Raw genomic sequence first — 15771 nt, forward strand, 5'->3', positions numbered from 1 at the left:
CATTACAGTTTCCTAACTTCCAAAACTCTTTTGGAAGTTATTTGGAGACCAGAAATAGTTTTATTTTCACCATGACGTAGAACTGTTTAGCTGTACACCCTCAACAAGGGACAGTGTGCAACGGTGTTGCCATGAAGTCCTGTTGGTTAGCAGATTAGCAAAGGTGTGCAATCAAAGACTACACCAAAGTTTGCACAAAAGACTGGATCCCTAGGAGCACCTGCACCACTTCTCCTGATCTCTGAAGTACTCTAATCCAAGCAAAGTTCTGCAAGTGCTGTTGACAAATGTTTGGTGTGTAGTGCAATGCCACTTAAGGTGAAAAATGAAGGGCATTAATGACAAAACTGCCATTGATTTCATCCTTTTCAGTATTTCATTTCTTATACCCTTTAAAGGATCTCTCTCGCGAACAATCTAATATATGATATAGTGAGATAAATCACTTTACTGCAGGACAAATTATGTGACAGAAGTCACGAAGTTATACAACAAGTACAAGGGACTGAAACAGTGATTTACGGTGTTCAACACATTTGTATGCCACTCCTCAGTTAGCAAGAATGCCCAAGGCTGCTCACAACAAAACAGTATGAAACATGTGACAGATGACCCTTCCCTGCCTGTGCCCTCCAAATGTGATTGGACTCCAATTCCCACCATTCCCAACAAGAGGCCATACTTGACTGAGGCTGATGGGAATTGGAGGACACCAGATCGGGGAAGGTGGTGATCAGTAGAGGATGCTCACTCAGGGCAACATGGAGCTTAAGCTGAAACAAAAATAAAAAGCTTCTCCCCAAATAACCCCCCCCAAAAAAAACCCCCACACAGTTTTCTGTTCCCTGCATGTTCCCTAGCTTTCCATTTGAACTGTTGCAACCATTTCCATCCATCAGTTATTTCCACTGCTCAGCCAATCCTAAAACAATATGTGCTAAATGATAAGTAGTGATGCAATAGAGAAACATGTAGCTAAACCTGAACTGGAAATTTGTCTATCTAATGTGAAGGTGCTGCAAAACAAATTGTGGGCTAATCTAGTATCTTTCTGAAGGACAACTTTTGATAAAGGCATGCATACTTCAAGCTTGTTACAGAAGCTGTGTTTCTTCCTTGCCACTGTCAGTAATTTAGTAGCTGCCAAATGAATGAATATTAGACGCATGATTGGCTTGTATGAACATAAGCTTGACATTGTCAGCATCACTACTGAATTTACATCCTAGGCTTTCTCCTGAAGAAGCCCGTGGCAGCAAGTAATGTAAGGATGTTACATGTAACCAAGACATGAACCAATACTACAAATCTTTCCTTGCATTTTAGCTGTAGTTCTCCAAAAGGCAGCTTGTTCGTGGACAGCAGTAAAGCAGCTGCGAAGGCACATTTTTAAAATAAAAAGTTACTGTTCTTATTAAATATAGAAATTCCTCACTGGTGAGGGAGGTGCACATTGTATATGCTTTTTCTCTTTATTTCTGAGGCACACAGTTTGTAAGTAGGCCTCTTCTGCCTGCTTAAATATGTATGAAGATGCTGTGGGTGACCTGGAATGGGTTGGTCCTTCATCTCTGTTATTTGCACATTTTTCTTTTCTGGAAGCCAACTGGCAAGAGTCTCATCTTTATACTCCCCACCCCCAAACTAGTGCACTAGGTAACAGAATGTTGATCGGGGACCATAATTCCTTTGCTATAGCCTCTTTGTATGGTGCTACTATTGGGTAAATTACTCTCAGTATTTATATATAAAATTGTCTGGTACACTTTCAAAGGGGTTGAAACCTACAGCAGAGTTGAAAGCCAGCAAATGTCTTGTTGTAGGATTGGGTGTTTGTTTGTTTGTTTGTTTGTTTGTTTGTTTAGATGATATGCTGGCTCTCCTCCAAGCTTGTGGATTTGTTAAGGTGGACGCACTGCTCTTTCCGTTTTGCTAAAAATTGCATGGTGGCCAACTTTGCATGGTTGTTGCAAGGAAACACTTTGGCAAAATTAAAGTGCTGTTACAAAAGCAGAAAACTGCAGATGAGAACATTGTGTACAGAGCCTAAACATGGTATAGGCACATGTATTACATGTGGCTCGCACAACTCGCCCAGTCAAGCCTGTCCCAGCAGACATACAGCCTCACATTGGAATTGCTATGGACTTGCATGTAATATCTAACATGACTAGGCCATAATATCCTGGTTGTGCCCCAAATTATTTTTTCTTTGATTTCTTAATGTTTGTTTTAGTATTTTTCTAAACCTGCCCTCTCCCTGTTGCCTTCAAAAACAAGGTGAAACATGCTCCCCCTTTCCTCCAAGGAGCTCCAAGTGGCACTCATGATTTTCCTCTTCCCAATGTTATCCTCACAACAACACTGGGATGCGTTAGTCTGAGAGACCATGTCTGACTCCAGGTTCATGGCCGGGTAGTTTTAACCCTGTTCCCCCAGATCCTAATCCAATTAATATCACACCACTTTACAGCTTATTCTATAAAATTAGGTCTAGAAGTGAACAAGCTGGAGGAGGGGAATAATATTTTCCTATAGGTCTGGAAGTTTATGGGTTCTATGTGGCACACTTTGAACTGTGTGGCACACCACTGGCCCCATCTATGAGACCTCCTAAGTCCTGCCTAGCTGCCTGACAAGGTCCAGCGTCCACCAGTCACCCCTGGCTGTAACAGAGGAATATGTGGGTATGCACATATATGGCTGATAGTCAACAGCTACAATCAGCTTAGGTGACATACAGGAAAAGGCTGGCCAAATAAACTGGTCATAGTGACAACATAATCAACTTCAAGATACAGTGGTACCCCGGGTTACATACGCTTCAGGTTACAGACTCCGCTAATCCAGAAATAGTGCTTCAGGTTAAGAACTTTGCTTCAGGATAAGAACAGAAATCGTGCTCCGGTGGTGCGGCGGCACCAGGAGGCCCCATTAGCTAAAGTGGTGCTTCAGGTTAAGAACAGTTTCAGGTTAAGAACGGTCCTCCAGAACGAATTAAGTACTTAACCCGAGGTACCAGTGTATTTCAAATGGAAGGTTGCACCATTACAAAGGTCCTATGATCCAGTCACAACCCACAGAATTTGCCAGGCAGGAGAACACTGAAGAGAGCTTTGAAGATTACTGCAACATTCAAGTAAGACTCCCGCAGGACAACATGGTGCTTGTTTAGAAACCTAGATTCTAAGCCGTTTAAAACCTTAAAAGGTTAGCACCATCACTCTGAATTATGCTTGAAAATGGATTGGAAAACTGCACTGTTGTTTAAGAACAGGGAAGGTGAATTTCTTACAGGCAGGCCCAGTTAGAAACCTAGCAACTAACTACAGCTTCTGGGTGGAAAAGTACTTCAACAGGAACACCAACCATAGCAGTGGGAAGCTCCCTGAGAGCTTTCAGGATTTCATCCAGATGCATAAGCATCTGAAAGGATGGACAATTCTATGAAGTCTTGTTACTGCAAGTCTAAACCTCAGCGGGAGATGATACATAATAATGGTACAGTTTATCTCTTCCTGAAATGTGGGGATTTCCTGTTAGTATTATATTACTATTAAGAATTAGGAATCACCTTTCACCCTTGCTTTTGCCATACAAAATAAGTCCAAACATCATTTACAGCCTGGTGATCAAGAAAGCACCATTTTCAAATCAGAGTTCTTACTTTCAGCTAAAACAGGATATCATGCCCTACAGCCAGTGGCGGAGGAAGCCGCTCAAGCTCCTGGGGTGGTGCGCCCAGGGGCAGGTGAGCCGCCCATAGGGGTGGGCCGCACTGCAGGGCTTCCAGAGTCTGCCTTCCTCCTCTCACTCAGCTGCCCTACAACTTAGGGGGAGGCAGTGGGTGGACCGTTTGGGCAGCGTGGAACCTGTGTGCGCCCAACCACTGCGTCTCTCCCAGGAGAGATGCATGGCTTGGGCACGCTTTAGGCCCTGCAGTGAGTGTTGTCAACCCCTTCAGTGGCGACACCGTGGCAGTTTGCACCCACTACACACCCCTTCCTCTGTCCCTGCCTACAGCCATTCTTGGCAGTACCAAATCAGAACTGGATGAGATCCTGGAGGAGGAGGAGGCTCTAATTACTTGTTATTTATGTTGCATTCTTGTATACCTTTTTTTCATTTTAAAAAAAGACCTCAAAGAAGTTTACAACACATCGACAGAAATCACGAAGACTTGATAGAAATATTAAAAACCAGCAATAAAAATGCATTTAATTATAAAATGCAGAAGGACTAGAGGCTAAAAAAGTTAAGTCAAACAAAACACAGGGCCTACAAAAGCTTTTTAAAAAATCAAGTTAGTCTTCACAAGGCAGCAGAATCCCATCCATTTCATGACCATCTGTGCCTCCGTGAAATTCCAAAATTGGGCACCACCGTGGAAAAGGCCCTACTTTGGGTTCCCACACAATGGGCCACACACGTTAGCAACCCCCTCCCACTACTGATCTCAAGACTTGGCCTGGTTGATATGGGGAACAGCATCCCTAGTACTTAAAGAGGATGGATGGGGAGGTGACCACTACCATTAGCATTCCTGAGCCCACTACCCTGAAATATATCTGTTGGAGGCTATTGCAGGCTTGGAAGAACAAATCCAATCTGATTAGTCTCACCACTGCCCCCCCCAAAGTCCTGAAACTGACATATTGATTTTCCCTTCCACTGCTGTCAATGAGAGGCTTCAGAAAAACCCCATACCACACTTCCACCATCTCCCTGCTTGGAGCAAGCCAGCAGGCTTAGGAAGTGGCAGTTCTTCCACAGAATCCAGAGGCCAACCCCACTGTGTTTGGTACTTTTAATATTTTACCGAACAGGGAATGGAGATGGGTTGTGGGCAGGTGACTCTCTGTCACACTATGAAGCCAGGAGCCAAGGAGAGTTTTAAACCCCAATCCAAGTTCACCATTCCTTTTGCTGGACTATGCGACCTCTTGGGAGTCAAGTTGAACATTTCATATATAAATATCCTGTAAATCTTGAACGCCAGGTAAAGCTTACTTTGTGACACAACAGCATAAATCAGCCCCAGATTCCTGAGCCTACAGGACACCTGCAAACCCACATTAGTGTGGCAGCTTGCTGGATGAAGTGCTTAATTGGCTGGAGGCCTGCAATTAGCTTTTGTTAAACTAAAAAGGAGAATTGCAATAAATTAACATTGTAGAAAGTGAATTAAAGGGGGTGCTTTAAAAAAATGTTTAAAGTCACCCTTCCCATAGGTTTGTCCCCCTTGCCTGGCAGACATTTTCTAGGCACAGAACTGAGAAACCCTTTTAGCTTGGAAGGATGAAGTACCACACGTGTATTGTTCATGTAACTATGGTAACCTACAAATGACACCAGTGTTTCTATTTCATACACAAATGAGAGGACAGCTGTGGGGACCACATGCCTGCCAAAGAGTATTATTGGTGAACTGGGATGGCTCGAGTCTGAAAATTACAGTTTGTTTTTATTAAGAAAAGCTCCAAAATTAAAGAAATAATAAAGGAGCTTAAAGTAGCACTAGAGAAGACAGATTTTGTTACTACAAGTATCTTCATTATTTCTGTTTTTTTTTCCTTTTCCTTAATGAATGTATATATTAAACTAATATTCTAATGTCCTTTGTTAAAGGTTATTCACCTGTTCCATTTCCTGTTCCCTTTCTTTAAAGCTATTCTCAAGCCCTGACCCTACCTTAATCCTTCCTGGTTTTTTTACCTATTCAGATTGCACATACTAGGAAAACTAAATCCTGGTATGTGTATTTGCAAGCCAAGTTCCTTAGAAGAAACATTCTCAGGCCATCCTCCAAAGACTACTTGATCTACAAAGGGTTGCAGTGACATCTGCGAATCAGGTCCCTAAGGCTAACCAAAAGAACAGAACTAAAAAAATACAGGTGCAAACCTATACATATTTATCAGAGTAAATCTCATTGACTGCAACACCTCAAGCACCGCCTGTCCCCATATGAACTGACCTGGACACTGTGATCATCATCTGAGGCCCTTATTTGCGTGCCTCCTCCATGAGAGGTCCAGAGAGAGGCAACATGAGAACGGGCCTTTTCTGCAGTGGCTCCCCATTTGTGGAATGCTCTCCCCAGGGAGACTTTAGGTGCCAGGCAAAAACGTTCCTCTGCAACCAGGCCTTTGGCTGATTAACATTATATGTCCTTTTAAATGTGTTTGTGGAAGGAGATTATGGATTCGTTTACTTTTTGTTTTTATTATGTTTTATTATGCTTCAAAGCAGATATGCACTGTAAAACTGAAACTCCCTCTTTGTTAAAAATTTCAGGCATACTTACAGGGTTTTGGTTTTTTAAAGTTCTTAGTATATGCAATAGATTTCAGTTCAGCTCTAAGATGAGTACAAAAAATTAAATCCAGATTTTCAATAATTTGGGTGCACAATGCTTTTAACTACATATTTATAAAATAATGGGGCCTGAAAGAATAAGGGACCTTTTCCTCTTTTTAAGACACCTTGCTTCAGAAGTGAACGGAACAAAACTGCATTAAGGAAAATAGTTTCTCCTGACCAAATATGCATCTGATTATGTTAAAATTAATGCCTGATTTGACTTGTAAAGTTTGCTACTTGTCTTAAAAGTTTCAGAAAACTTAAATGATTTCCCACACTAAGCTGCAGTTATGCAAGTTGATTTACATTTAATCTTGCACTCATAATTGTTTATTTTTAATATTTCTCTTAAGAGAAACAGACTGCAGAACAGGAAGTTTGTGGACTCTTAAATTGTCTTGATATATTGTACTAAATTACAATGCTATTCTAGTACTTTTAGCTTTGACTCACCTAAAGTACTGCTGAAATACACAGACCATCACATTTCTTCAACTAAAAGTAACAGCGGAAAAGAAATAGCAGGTAAAGCAGTAATTGTGACTACCAGCATTGAAAGTGTCTAAGTCTGTGACCTGGATTGTTAAAATTAGTCATACAGGCCTCTTACGAGCAAGTATGCCATCTTATTTTCATGAGCCATGAACGACATCTTCCAACGCAGGATTTTGAAGTCAAAGCAGATTCTATATGTGTGTAAGTATCAATGGTCCAGTTAGTAATTTGGGTACTTTAGGGGCAGAAAAGCCTACTTTCACATTGTTGCTCTACTGAAGAGCAAACACTTTAAAATTAAAGCATAAGTTGGGAACCGATGGCTCTCTAGACGTTGGTAGACTGCAAACACCCACCCTATCACTGACCATGCAGGCTGGGGCAAATGGAGCTGGAAGTCCAACCGCATCTGGAGGACTTCAGGTTCATCTGCCCTGGGTTAGAGACCATTTGTCCTGTTCTGCTAGGGCTTGGAGACCACAGGCAAAGTGAAAATTAATGCCAGAGCCACCAGCTCTGTTCCACTCCACTCCAGCCCAGCAGGATGAGGGAAATCAGAACCATGGGCAGCTCCCAGGGGCTCTGCTGGCTGGGTGTTGCAAAGGTTTGGAGCCTTTAAAAGATTGGCAGGGTTTGACATTGCAATGGCTTTGCCACACCTGCCTCCCTTTTGCAATATTTAAAGGGAAAATGGCTCATCTAGGGCAGTTTATTCGGTTTCCCCATAGTTTCCCTAACTGATCTTTTCCACATTGCACTTGAGCTTTCTCAGGATGTAAAAGCCACTTCTGGAAATATAGTGGAAAACACAGCACAAGTTTAGCACTCTTTCCATGTTATTTGGACCCAGAAAAAAAAACACAACTGTTTCCAAATGACATGGAAATGAGCACTAAATGTTTCAGTTAGGCATGTGAATACAGCCCAGATCAGTCAGGAAGTAAAGGAGAGGGGCTTGTGTAGCCTGTGAAGAATCCAGAACTGACCACAAACACTGCAAGCATAACTTTTCAGGCTTTCATAAAATATTGTTTGCAACATAATAAAAGTAGTAGGAAACCTCAAAAACAAGCCAGACTTCCAAACAGAGAGTCATCCGTAGGGAGGGAGGAAATGCATCTTTATACAAGTTGTCACTTTTATGCCACAAATGTTTGACGCAGCTACATAAGGAGAGGTGGGCTAATAACTTTTCTGAATTTATTTGCAAGGCTGAAACAAGAGATATGTAGAAACCCTACATGGGATGGCTCTCTTATGAAAAGCTTGTGTACACCATCACTTTAAAACAAAACAAAACTGGCCAATAACTTCAAATTCACAATTCACTGGAAGTATAAAGGCAAGATCTGATTGCATGAAATAATAGCCCTCTTTAGATAGGATTCCTGCGAATAGGGCAAGTGTGGCACAAAGCGCTTGCTTCAGCCTACCATGGCTCTACTTGCCATTGCTGTTTGGGACTAAAACTTTGAAAAAAGGGAGCCTGCTCTACACATGGGGACTCCACAGTTTGGGAAACTGATCATGAAGGATTCTAAATTGCACAGGAAGTCCTCAAATGTAGAGCAGATGTCATGCTTCAGAAGTCATAGTCCAAAGCAGCAACAACCGGAGTTGCACAGGTTTGGGGGTGGGGGCAGCTAAACGCAGCCACGTTTACCCCACTAATCATCTTCTTGAAGGCAACCCCTGAATACGTATTTAAAAGCACTTCCTTTCCACTTTTTAATAAGTTAATGGATGCATTGAGCAGCGAAGTAATTTCACATGGGATCTCACAAAGAAGAAAATAACGTACAACCTAAAGAGTTTTCTGATGTATTCCTTGGCAACTCCCAAACAGTTTGGGGGGGGGGGCTGATCATTCAGTGGTGATGTTTCTTTCTCCCACCTGCAAACTGTACTGCAAACTCTTCATTTGATTCTGCCTCTTTTTATAGCCAGTTGCTCGCTGGGAAGCACGCAACGAACCGGCACTAAATAACTTAGCGAAACATGTAAAATAGCAGGCGAACATCTGTTGTCCACCCCGAAACAATGCCAATACAACCAATACAATGCCTTCTTTCCCGCTAGCTCACTGAAACGCCTTCTTCAATGAAACCGTGGAACCCAAGGGTTAACTGCTTTCTTGGTGAATAGGGTCTTTTGCTTTCGGCTATGCAGCTAAACAAAAGAGGAGGCAACTGGTGCCTGGCACACAAGGAGGTATATTCATCCATGCTCACGTGTAGTCCACACCACAAGTCTGTGATGAGGGCTCCACAAAGCCAGAAGGTGAAATGCGCCAGCTGCTGTCTACCAAACTAATGCCTGAAAGGGCAGAGGAAAGGGCATGCTTTGAAGACGTATAAATTGCCTTGGTATTTTCTAGCATTTCACACTGAACCACACTGAATGTTTTGTGGATGTGGTTTTGGTCCCGTCCCCCCCTTAAGCACTTCAAAGTCTTTAGAGGTGCGCACAACAATTTAAAAAGATTAGGTCACCATTAAAACCTACTGACTCAGGATCTTGTCTTATCTGGCCTGAAGGCAAGGAAGCTTAGTGAATCCTTTATTTGATGTCAATGTCATGAACAACACAGAGAAAAGGAGGGAACTGCAGTTTGTCTTTAAGGGCAAAGCTACATTCGGTTCAAACTTAACGGAAAACAAAGTAATCTCTCCCCTCTGGAATGCAGTTGGAGAGAAAAGTTCTGAACATCTGGAAGGATATGAAAGAAGCAACTCTACCCTTTTACTTGAAGCTCTCAGATAATGATTGCACAGTTTTATATAGAACAGTAATATAGAGAGATAGAGAGATAGATTGAACTCCTACTCATCTGATGGTTTCCAAAACAGGCTGCTTATTTCTGGAATGAGACTAGGCAGAAACTGAAAAACCTGGAAATAATATCTAAGGGTAGAGCCCTGCCTCAATTCATGACAGGAACATAGGAAGCTCCCTTATAACTGGTCCATCCAACTCAGTATTGTTTGCATTGCCTAGCAGTAGCTCTCCAGAATCTCCAGTGGAAGTATTTCCCAGTCTTATCTGGAAGGTGAGAGACTGAACCAGGGACCTTCTACAACTTTGTTAGGGCCCATCCCCAAAAGGATTACTACATTCCTCCCCTCTGGGTGTGATTCAGAGATTTCCTTTCCCTCACTGGAGAATGGCTTCCTTCAGAAACTGGCTTCTCTTGAGGACAGCTCTGTACCTCTAGCTTACTGGCTAGGTGACCTTGCAGAGGGCTTAAAGTCCTCACTGTCTAAAACCTCAGTAACAACTCCAGGACTTTGTACTTTTGGGTGCTCCTTCTTCTCACACAATGGCTCAGACACACCAGTTGTATGTGGATGTTGGTCTTCAAGTTGCCAGGCTGTCTGGCCATCAGTTTCAACAAATTTGGGGGAAGAAAAGCCCTTGTTGGATCTTGTATCCTACCTGGAATCTCGCGGTTGCAACAAACTTCTCCAGAGGGAGCATATTTTACCCTATCATGGTCAGATTACTAGAGACAGCTTGCCATATAAATGTCCAAAGAGCAAGGGGAGCTGGTGCAGAAGAGTGGGGTGGGGGAGCAAGCCTCACACTAAGCCTTTATACCATTTTCTTAAGGTCTATTGTTAAACTGAAGACTCCTTGTCTTTTCAAATTCCTTCATGTGAATGGATGAGGCAAGACATCTGCCAGGGTGCATTCCCATTTGCATGCAAATCAGAGATTTAGGGGGACACACAGCACCAGCCTCCTCCTCCCCATGAGAAATGGGAATCACAGAAACTTCAGCCTGGTACTTTCCCCATTGCCTGTGCCTTAGCAGCTCAATGCAGCAAGTCCATTAAAAGTCAGAAGGAAGTAAAAAAGAAAGAAAGAGGACAAAGTTAAGTAGTAAAGTGTTTCTTAAGAGCAAGACAGAGGAAGGTAACAGAAGTCATTCAGGCATCAGAGGATATCCCAGAAAACATCTTATTGACTTTGACTAATTTCACACACATGCTTTTCTTCTTCTTTTTCTAAAGAAGAAGCCTCCCCTGGAAGATACACAAACACAGTCCCAAAGTCATGAAATAATGACTGGGCATAACTTTCCTGACAGCAAGCAGCTCCCCAATGCAGAGCATGACAATTGCAGATTAAGCACATGCATCCCACTGAAGTGCTTCAAGCCTCTGCAGAAAAAGACAAGGCGGGGAAAGAGTTTCATGCTTTGGCTGAAACCACAAGCTAGCAAACTGTCTGGCTCAGGGAAGATTTTTTTGGGGGGAGTGTGTGTGCAGATTTTCATCATAGCTGCTACCAGCCAGCATCCTCTTCACCCTCCTGCCTTGGGAGAGGACAAAGGACACTAGCTGGCAAACTTTCCATACTTGGTCTGCCTGGGCTAGATGAGAGACGGCAACAGCAACACACACACACACACACACACACACACACCCTTTTTAGTCTTCTAGCCAGCTGGATGGAGGCAGCGAGACTTTGGAATCAGCACACCTACTGCAAAAAAGAACAACAGCTAACACCCAACTGCTCCCTTCTCCCCCCCCCCTTTAAACCAGGTTAGATCGACCTTTGTTTCTTCTTTCTAGGGTCTCCAACCGCAAGTCAACACTTAAGAAAAAGAAATTTTGGGGCAAGGGGGAGGGGAGAGAAGACAATCGCCCCCTTGTTTACCCTCCTTTCCCCTTCTAACCATGGCCAGAAATCCAGGGCCAGAGGGCAGGGTGCTGTTTGCTCCATCTGTTTTGCCCATTGCTTATCAGCCTTCTGGACGCTCTCCGCTAGGCAACGCTCTCTAAGCGTCCCAATTCCCTGCGCAGCCTTTCCAAACAAAAGCAACCCCTGCTAGGTGACATCTCAGCCTCTGCTCCCTGGAGGGCTCGCTTATCGTTCTGCCCAGTGAAATGCCACCACCTCCCAGCCCACAAATTCCCGGCACTTGGTGGCATGCTAGAGATATAGCATATATACTATAGAGCATTTCTCTCCCTGCTTACTACTCCATAGCAACTTGGCTTCCGCTTTAACCCCTTCCCCGCCCAGGTAACCCATCTCCCTTCCTCCCCTCTGCCCAGACGGAGGAGGACACACTTACCCAAAGAGAGGGAACAGCGGCCGCTAGGAACGAGCCTGGCTGGCCCTCCCCCCCATGCAGGACGCAAGAGAGGCTCCTTAAACCGCGCCCGGAAAGGCGCCACAATCCCCGGGGGCGAGGAGGCTCGCTTAGCCAGGCTCCGGCAGCTCGAGTTTCAAACGCCACAAGTCTGCGGCCAGAAGGACGGCGGGGCGCGCCCCCCTCTCCTGCCGCCGCCTCTCCTTTCTCCGAGGCGACCGCGGCTGTAATTTCCACTCGGGGCCCCCGCGGCAAGGCGCGCGCTCTTCTTCTTCCTCCTCCTCCCCCAGCTGGCCGGGGGTCTCTTCGTGCTCGCGGGCGCCTTCCCTCCTCCCGCCGCGCGCACTTGCTGCTGCTGCTGCTGCTGCCTCTGCCTCCTCCTTCTCTCTCCTCAGCTCGGCTTTGCACAGCCCGCAGCCGGCGTGCACCTGGTGTAAGCAAAGCAGGTCAGCTGACGGCCTGCCTCGCCATTGGCCGCTCGCCGCGCGCCCTCCCCCCCCCCCCCGCGCGCCCGCTTCGCAATACACCCGAGACCCGAGCAGGGCACCATCTGTAGGGGCTGCTAACAAAGGGGGAAGGCGAGGGAGCCTGCTCGAGGGGGCCGCGAGGGGCTTCTGCCCTGCTGCCAGGGCTGCTGTGGGAACGGCGGCGAAGGGTGGGGTGGGCGACAGGCAGCGACAAGAGCCCCCACCCCCGCCGCGTCTCGCAGACCCCTTTTCGCTGGGGCCTGAGCAGGGGGACGGAGCGGGGAGGGAGGCTGCTTCTTTTGGATGCTGGAACCAGGCAGACAATGGGCGCACAAAGGAAACCGCTTCTGCTCGGCGGATTACCCCCCCCCCTGGAAGAATGTGCAACACGTTAGCTCGGTCTCTCTGTCTGTATTTGCCTTCTTCTGAGCAGGTGGAATTGTGGGGCATTTGGCACTTCCCCTTTCAGTGTCTGCACCAAAGAGGTGCTTCCTATACATGGGTAGCAAGTCCCATTGAACTCAGTGGCGCTTGTTGCCAAGTAGACAGGGTTGCGATGTTGCCTTTGTGTGCGTATCTGGCCCTCCTTTTAGGTCACGGCTTAAGGGTAGGCAATATTTTTAAAATGTTGAAAGCAAAGCAATCTGACAAAACCAAATAGGAACAACATCAGAGTGTGGGTGCCCGCAATAAAAAGCATGGTGGAATCTACCAGATCCATCCATCCATCTATCTATCATCTATCTATATCTACTTTAGGAAGTGCTTAAAGGCTAAAGAGAAGAGGGGGGTAACTAAAGTTCTCAGGAGAATGGTGGAGCCACATCTAAAAAGACCCTTTCGTTGGTTTCTGCCAGTCTTAAAAGGTAAAGGACCCCTGCCAGTTAAGTTCAGTCACGAACAACTTGGGGGTTATGGCGCTCATCTCGCTTTACTGGCCAAGGGAGCCGACGTTTGTCCGCAGACAGTTTTTCTGGGTCATGTGGCCAGCATGACTAAGCCGCTTCTGGCAAAACCAGAGCAGTGCACGGAAACACCATTTACCTTCCCGCCGGAACGGTACCTATTTATCTACTTGCACTTTGACGTGCTTTTGAACTGCTAGGTTGGCAGGAGCAACTTTAGGACCATAAGAACAGCCCTGCTGGATCAGGCAGATGGTCCACATAGTCCGGCATCCTGTTTGCACAGTAGCCAACCAGATGCAAATGGGAAACTCATAAGCAGGACTCACTCAAGTGCAAAAGCATCTGTGAGTCTCAGGAACCAATTTCTTATCTCATCATTCTTTGTGGTACTGCCTAAAGCAGAACCACCCCTTCAGCCACACTCTCCCCATTTGCGATGCCCAGAAACTTGTGTTCAAAGGAGAGGAATAGTGATGTTGCTCTTACCCTCTGCTCCTACCCTGCGCTCTTCCCCTCCTTGTTTAGGCCGCTGGGGTGTCTGCATAAATATAGGGCGTGCACTGCAGTAATGTGCAATGCAGTAATGACTGCTGTGCATTCAGCCTATTAATAAATTCTTCCACAGTTGCCTGTCTATAAATGTTTTTGCTTGCTTGCTTGACTACACATATCAATGTTAGTCATTTGTGAAAAGGTGTGAAAAACAACATCAACTTTTGTAAAGTTTTGCTGCTTGCATACCTGGAAGCAATTCTTAACTTACCATACCTGGCCAGGGATGCAGCTATTCCCAAGTCTACTTTGGCACTAACAATGTGCTTTAGGGGGAAGTGCCATAACTCAGTGGCAGAGCATGTGCTGTGCATGCAGAAAGTCCCAGATTCAATGCCCAACATCCCTATTTAGGACTGGGAATGTCCTGTCTGAAACCTCATGTGATGGCTTGGGAATCTGATTCAGAGGCTGAACCTGAGGAATCCCAGCCTGCACAGGAGTCCCCGCCTCCAGGGCCGGCTGAGCCGGGGCTGGGGCTTGAACCTGAAGGGCCCTCACCTGTGCCAGATCCTCAGGAGCAGACACCACCTGAATCCACTCTGGCTGATCAAGGACCCATTGCCTGCAGGTGCTCCTCTCTCAACCCTGTCAGGGGAAGGTGAGGTTGCCTCTGGGTCCAGTAACCTTCCAGCCTCTCTGGAGCTGCAGAGGCTCAGGGCAGAGAGGTGGAGGGAACTAAGTTCTGGCAGGAGGAGTGCTCACCTCCAGGCCAGGAGAGGCGAGTCACCTGTGGACCGGGGCCACCCTGTGCCTCAGAGGAGATAAAGGCCAGTCAGCCCAGACCCAGGTTGCTGGAGCAACATCATTGGTATCCTGTTCCTGCCGGCACCCTGACCTGCTCTCCTGAGTTCCTGACCACGCCCGACTCCTTGCTTTGGACCTCGCTACGCCCCTGACGGACAGCCTCCTTACCCTCAACCTAGGACTGGACTTAGACCACACTGTACGGTAACCCCTCCCCCGGGCACACCTCAGGGAGCCACTGCCAATCACGGTTAAGGTAAAGTAAGGACCCCTGGACGGTTAAGTCCAGTCAAAGGCTACTATAGGGTTGTGGCACTCATCTCGCTTTCAGGCCGAGGGAGCTGGTGATTGTCCACAGACAGCTTTCCGGGTCATGTGGCCAGCATGACTTAACTGCTTCTGATGCAACGGAACACCGTGATGGAAACCAGAGTGCACAAAAATGCCATTTACCTTCCTGCTGCAGTGGTACCTATTTATCTACTTTCACTGGTGTGCTTTCAAACTGCTAGGTTGACAGGAGCTGAGACAGAGCAACGGGAGCACACCCGGTTGTGAGGATTCGAACCGCCAACCTTCTGATCAGCAAGCTCAAGAGGCTCAGTGGTTTAGACCACAGCGCCACCTGTGTCCCAATCACTGTAGACAAAACTGGATGGACAAAGGCAGATTTCTATGTTCTCTCATTAATTTATTTAAAATATTACTAGTTCACCTCACCACATGCTTGTAGTGGTTTACAACAAGAGAAGGAATCTCAATAACAAATGACTAAAACCTTATCAACAATATATATATATATAATTACAGGTTTGTGGGTGCCCTGACACTCTCTAGGTTCCTGGGTGCTGAGGTAATCAAGCACTGCTGGGAAAGAGGATGAGGAAATGGGCAGAACTCCATGCAGGGACTGAAGGGCATTGCGGCCTGACTGGAACAGGCTGTTACAAAGAGGCTCTGAGCGATGCTAGCTTTTGCTTTGAATCCGTGGTTCAGGACAATGCTGCTTGCTAGTTTGGATAGGTTGCTGCTGCGGAAGCTGGCTCCTTTTGGACAGTGAATGCTGTACACCCTTCCATCCTACAGGCAGCAATCATTTTGTGCACATTTGATTGCTGCACAACAGCTGACGTGT

General features: G+C 45.9%; 2 protein-coding genes across 2 annotated transcripts in view; both read right to left on the bottom strand.

Moving 5' to 3' along the window:
- The window catches only part of LRRN1 (leucine rich repeat neuronal 1), a 29550-nt gene extending 17147 nt beyond the window's left edge, over nt 1–12403 (bottom strand). Inside the window, exon 1 of the mRNA XM_081901906.1 lies at nt 11945–12403. The gene's annotated coding sequence lies outside the window, so the exon portion shown is untranslated. The remainder of the gene's footprint in view (nt 1–11944) is intronic.
- Nucleotides 1–15771, bottom strand: part of LOC309365082 (histone-lysine N-methyltransferase SETMAR) — a 307480-nt gene that overhangs the window by 210163 nt on the left and 81546 nt on the right. The window lies entirely within an intron of this gene.

The sequence above is a fragment of the Podarcis melisellensis genome (genome assembly GCF_964234715.1).
Source record: "Podarcis melisellensis genome assembly, chromosome: 2".
NCBI lineage: Eukaryota > Metazoa > Chordata > Lepidosauria > Squamata > Lacertidae > Podarcis > Podarcis melisellensis.